The sequence below is a fragment of the Euleptes europaea genome, chromosome 3, assembly GCF_029931775.1.
Source record: "Euleptes europaea isolate rEulEur1 chromosome 3, rEulEur1.hap1, whole genome shotgun sequence".
In the NCBI taxonomy this organism is placed as follows: domain Eukaryota; kingdom Metazoa; phylum Chordata; class Lepidosauria; order Squamata; family Sphaerodactylidae; genus Euleptes; species Euleptes europaea.
This window is the reverse complement of record NC_079314.1, coordinates 45331020-45337019: the sequence shown is the minus strand read 5'-3', so window position 1 is coordinate 45337019 and position 6000 is coordinate 45331020. Positions and strand designations below refer to the sequence as shown.

Below are 6000 nucleotides of genomic sequence, written 5' to 3'. Positions count from 1 at the left end.
AGTTATCACTACTATTTATTTGTTTCTGTATATTTTAATAAAAATTTAACCAAATTCTAGTTTTATACCGCCACAGTTTCACAATGTTCAAATCCTCCGTTTGCTATGGAAGCTTTCTAAGCCAGTTCCACGCTTGGCCTAAACTACCTCACAGGGTTGTTGTGAGGATGAAGAGAAGGAGAGGAGAATGTTGTATGCTTCTTTGGGTCCCCATTGGGGAGAAAGTCAGAGTATAAATAAATGAAGTAAATACAACTATCGTTAAAATTATATTGGCACCATAGCCTTCCAGTAAAGAATATTTTGTGCTCAGTAGTAAGTTTGTGCACACCCTATCTTTGATGGGTTGGGAATTCGGTAGCAAACTAGGGCTAGATGAGCATCTATCGGCATTGCACGGTAATATGTTCCTGGATGGGAGGCATCCAATATGATCTCTGTCTAAAATGTGCAGTTTGGATGGGTTGCATCTTTCAATGAAGATGAGAATGCAGAGGACTTCCACGTGTGCCTCTTTTTCACCTCTGACCTCCCAAGCAACCCAAAAACTTACAATTCCAAGTAGCCAAAAAATCCAAAGTAATTTGCAATTGCACCCCACATTTTAAAATGTTGACTGTAAGCATCCAAACACCCCCACCCCCCATACACACAAACACTTTATTTGCAAAGAAGGGGTATCGGCTAGGTCTCCTTATTCAGCAGGCATTCCAGAATGAAACCATAAACTTTGTAGCTCTTACTTACATGTTACATAAAATAGCCGTGTAGCTTCAGGTTTTTAAATTAGGAGGTTTCATCAAGATCATACATCAGTGAGGAGGAGTTGGAGATTTCCTTGTAGCCCTTCCATAGTTAAATTACTATGCGGTAATTTGATTTTGATAAGTTTTTATATCCTATTTTATTTGAAATGCTGTAGGATTGTTACATGTAGTGTGTATTTATTGGTCTTTGAACGCAAATAAAATTCATTCATTCATCCTTCCAGGAGAGTTCGGCTTTAGAAAGTGGCTAAATGCTTAGAATCGGCACTGAAGCTCCAGGCTGTACCTGACTCAGTTTCATACCATTTTACAGCAGAACAAGTTCTGGGAGCCACGGTCACTGCTGAGCAGCCATAAAACTGGGAGGGGTGCAATAGACAAGGAAGAAAACATGGGTGGGGCAGAGGTGCTTAACCTTTCCCTTCCTTTATACTTACTGGGCCAGCGGATTTTCTTATTTATTTGGAACGCCCAGCTGAGAAGGGGTGGTGGTAGGAAAGACTGAAGCATCCCTTTCCTGTGCCTGCTGCTTCTCAGCTTCAAACCACTTCTCTTCCCTGCTCTTTTACATCTATCCGAGGGCTTTCTAGACCCAGGTCTGCTGCTGGATATCGAATTCAACCCTAAAAGAAGACCAAGACGAAAGTCCATGATGCTATGAGGAAATCAGCCAAACTCTCTAATTTCCTTTCATGTAATTCGCTTTCCTTAGCTCAGTGGAAAAACTAGGAAAGGTATCTCAGTGCTTGGTGCCCCACTCCCAATCCAGGCAGCCAATTTATCTTAATTACAGTTTGGCTGAGGAAATGTTAGCATCTGAGTAAACAAATTTCGCACACTCCTTTAATTAAAGGATTTTTACAACAGGTGTTCAAGGGTCACCTGGAGAAGTCTCTTCATATACTCAGAAGGTGGATAAGACAGATGGCGACACCAGTTTTATTATACCAGCTGAGTGCAGCAAAGATAACCTAATACAATCAATGTGTTCCCTTTAACACAACCACTGACTATTGTTGCTTAAGGGACAACAAGGTAAAACAAACTTTGGCATATTTCTTGTCAGTGGTCATACGATTCATGTATTACAAGTATCTATAGTGGCTAGGCTTGCCACCCTCCAGGTGGGGCTTGGAGATCGCCTAGAATGACAACTGATCTCCAGACTGCAGAGATCAGGTTCCTCTGGAGAAAATGGCTGCTTTGGAAGGTGGACTCTATGGCATTATGTTCTGCTGAGCTCCTTCCCCTCCCCCAACCCCTGCCCTCCCCAGGTAAACTCCCAACGCTCCAGAAATTTCCCAGCTTGGAGTTGGCTACTCTAATTGCACAATGTTTGGCATTATAAAGTACCACCCAGTGACCTTGGTGTTTGGCCCACAAACCAAGCAAATCCCACAGAGCCCCTTCGCCCACAGGAAGGTATCCAGTATATCACCTCTGGCTGCAGCTTTGGCCTAGCAAGAAGGAGAACACGGGGGTTTGGTTAGGGAGGGCTGGGGGAAAGCTACAGATAAAGGTTAAGCTGTGACAGTCAATCTTCATATTGCATTATTTCCCATCCCCATTGCTTAAAAACAGGCTTACTGCAGTACGAAGGCATACTTAGAAAACATGATCTTTGTTGGAAATATCTGGAGGTTTTTGTGAAACGACACATGTAGCCAATACCAAGTACTGGGGAAATATAAAGCTAAATATCGCTTTTCGGCCTATCGGCTAAGATCAAGTGTAGTATCTGTTCTTATCAGTTTTTTTAATAAAGCTAAATGGATCTGCTTTACACCCAGTCAAGTATGAAGAAAGTAATATAAAAAGTTGTATGTGGGAGGGGGAAATTACGGCTAAAGGGCAAGATTCATTTTTCAAATTCATTCTTAAAAACTTGCTTTGTACACTTGGACGTTAGAATGAAGGGTCACTTGTGCACAGCCTGTAGGATTCCCAGAGTTATGTGCAGTTGATTTACAGAAATAGGTATTAGAGGTGGAGGGGGGGGGGCTGGCACAGGCCAATGTGAACAAGGTCTAGTATGCTGGAGAGTTAGGGTTGCCTGGTCTCTCTTCGCCACCAGCAGGAGGTTTCTGGGGCAGAGCCTGAGGAGACCGGGGTTTGGGAAGGGAAGGGACTTCAATGCCATAGAGTCCAATTGCCAAAGTGACCATTTTCTCCAGGTGAACTGATCTCTATTGGCTGGAGATCAGTTGTAATAGCAGGAGATCTCCAGCTAATACCTGGTTGGCAACCCTATGAAGAGCAGCAGAGCAGAAGCCAGCTGTGCACCAACTCTTATGGCCACTTTTGAGGAGTTACAAGTAGCAGGAGCAGCCCCCTAAATGCTTACCTTATCCTCACAACCATTTGGAGCAGTATCTCTTCATTATGTGAAAGCTGGGACTGGCAATCTGTGCAGTTGCGATGAGTTACATGAAAGTAAGCTTATGGGCACACACAGCAAGCCTTTTTGTTGTTATTTGGTTACATACCTGTGTGTGTGTTATGAAAATTCACCAGACTGCAGGTAACTAAAATACAATTGCAGGCAGTCAACCATATAGAGTTTTCTGGAGCGCTTTGCAGGTTAGGAATAAACTTTCCACATTATGTAGTCATTGGTCCACTGGAGTGACTTTCAAGACTTTGCATCTTAGCTTAAACAGTCAGAGGTCGTTTATGCAAGGGTACTTTCACTCACGTTCACCCCCGGTCTGTCTCGGTTGTTCCTTGGAGTTACGCATGAGTTTCCCGTTCATTAGAGATGACCTTGCTGCCAGCCCTTGCAATGTCCGGGTCTTCTTATTCCTCTGTTAACCCAACTCTCCCATCTTCCCTGAGCAAAGCCTGGGTGAAATTCCCATGCAGAAGGCAAAGTGCGGGGCACTCAAGCTTGGTTTTGCTCACAGTCAATTACAAAGCAGCATGTCCAGAGGCGGGGAATGAAATACTTCCTGCTTCCTCAGAGCTTTTTCTGAGCAAAAGAAAATCTTTTTAAAACTGAGTCTTGGATTTCTCCCCCCCCCCTTCAGATTGCTCCATTTTTTATATTGTTGTTCTTAAAATGCTTTTTATGTGGTAATTGGCTTTGGGGGGGAGAATTCTCTCTCTCAGTAAGCACTACAAGTAAGCCAATTACAAAGCACCATTTAAAGGGGCAGGACTTGATTTGAGCTTGGAGACTGCTGGTGCATAGATTCCCAATTAGGAAAGTGTGAGTCCAGTGAGCAACAAACCTCAGGTAAAACTCCCATGCATAAATGACCAGAAGCTATTTAAATACCCTTAAACCACATGTGGGAAGGACTACTGTGTGAAATAATACCTCTTTGTAATGCTGCACTTCATGGTAGGGAGGAAACAATACTTTGAAGAAGTCCCAGCCCTTTATCATGGTAACATGGTGGTGTTGGAGCCATTGCATATTGCTTTGTTGTACATCACATGGACAGAAGTGTGAAGACCCAGAAATGTGCATGTGTTCCTGTTTCATGTTTTCCCCTGAGGAAGTTTTTCAGTTTTTTAAGTGGACGAATTGGACATTTTGAGGAACGCTGGGCTTGGATCCCCCCCCTTTTCAGATTTCGTCTTTTTTTGTCTTTTTCTTCTTAAAATACTTTTGTATGCAGCAATTGGTTTTGAGGGGGAGGGAACTTTTCTCTCACTACAGCCAATTACGAAGCAGCATTTTAAGGGACGGGGATTTGAATACTTCCTGTTTTGAACTTGGAGACTGCTGATGCATAGACTCCCAACAGGAAATTGTGGGTCCAGTGAGCAATGAACCTCAGGTAAAACTCCCATGCATAAATGACCTTGGCATTCAAAGAAAGGATTATGATTCTTTGCTCAAATTGGTTTAGATGCTCCCCCAAACCTTATTTTCCTGCAGTGAGAGGTTGAAGACTGCCTGAATATTAGATCTTATCAGGACATTTGGCCTCCTGTGAAGTACTTCTTTTTCAGCAGTGAAAAGTCTGGAGTTTGAACATGCCCGAGCACTATGACTTTTCAAGTCCTTTTGCCATAATGCCAGATTTGCGGGGAGAGGAGGACAGCAGCTTGACATTGGTTATTTACAGATGAGTAAAAGGCATTCTACATGTGTAGAAGCATACATTCTTTCACTTAAGCAAATTACCACCAGGTGGGTGGCAGTTAATTATTAGAAACAGACAGGCTGAGTGAAAGGGGGCCTTCATTTCCCCCCTGACACTTCCCCATGGCCCCACCTACTTCTGAGGAACCACGAAATAGTATATACATTTTACTCTGCCTGCTAAAGAGGAGAGAAACACACGAAAAGAAGCAAAGTCCCCAGGGAGAAAAGGGGCTGGAACACAGCAGATGAAAATGAATTTGGTCTCTAAAGGTTTAGCTCTGTCTTGCTGCTTCCCATCCCCCATTCTTTCCCGGATGATTTGGAGGGGGGTGCTTGTACATTTCCCTTTGTGAAGGGCTAGAGACTTTTTTAAAAATGAAAGCTGGGAATTCAGGTGGGGGCAGGGTATATTTCAGGGGGGCATTGCCCCTGTGTGCCTTCCTGCAGGCCTTCAGTCCTGGTAGGTGCACACCATCGTTTACCAGTCTGAACCTTTTGGCAAACTGCAACTGAAAACAAAGCTGTCTTTCTATCTAGGGGAAATCTTCAAGTTGTGACCAGGAGGAGGAGTGAACAGATGAGATGGCAGCTTGTTTCTAGCCTTTTGGTTAGCGTGTTTCAGCTGCCTGCTTTTTGTTAGCTGTGAATTTTGGGCAAAAATAACATTCTTTCTGCAATGAAATTATGCATCCCTCTTTCACCACCGTGAATGAAACGAATATTTTTCTGGTAGACATCCCCTCCCCCCTCTCCACAATTAATTACACAGTATAAACAGTTGGGAAAAAAGATTCTTGGATATATATTTTATTTGAGTGGTTTAGAATATCATACAGTAAACAAGATTTCTGTAAAAGTTAATTTATCCATAGTGGTGCGTTTCATAAAAATAGTTGCTCACTTACAGCCTTTCTGTGACTATTAATACATGGAATTATATTTATAGCAATAGAGCTGTACAAGGTAAATTCACAGCTAACACTACACAGAAATATTATCTGGAATGGGGTTTAGATGATGTGCCATCTTCACGGGTTATCAATTACAGCCGCAGAAAGCAATTACGGCACAAGGAGTTGCTGGGAACTGTGCAAATTGGAGTTTATGCAAGCATAATCTCAATTGTTTTCTGTTCTT

At 42.9% G+C, this 6000-nt stretch overlaps 1 pseudogene; it reads left to right on the top strand.

The window, feature by feature from the left end:
* Window positions 1-2466: 2466 nt before the first annotated feature.
* LOC130475877 (U2 spliceosomal RNA) lies at window positions 2467-2558 on the top strand (annotated as a pseudogene).
* Window positions 2559-6000: the final 3442 nt, after the last annotated feature.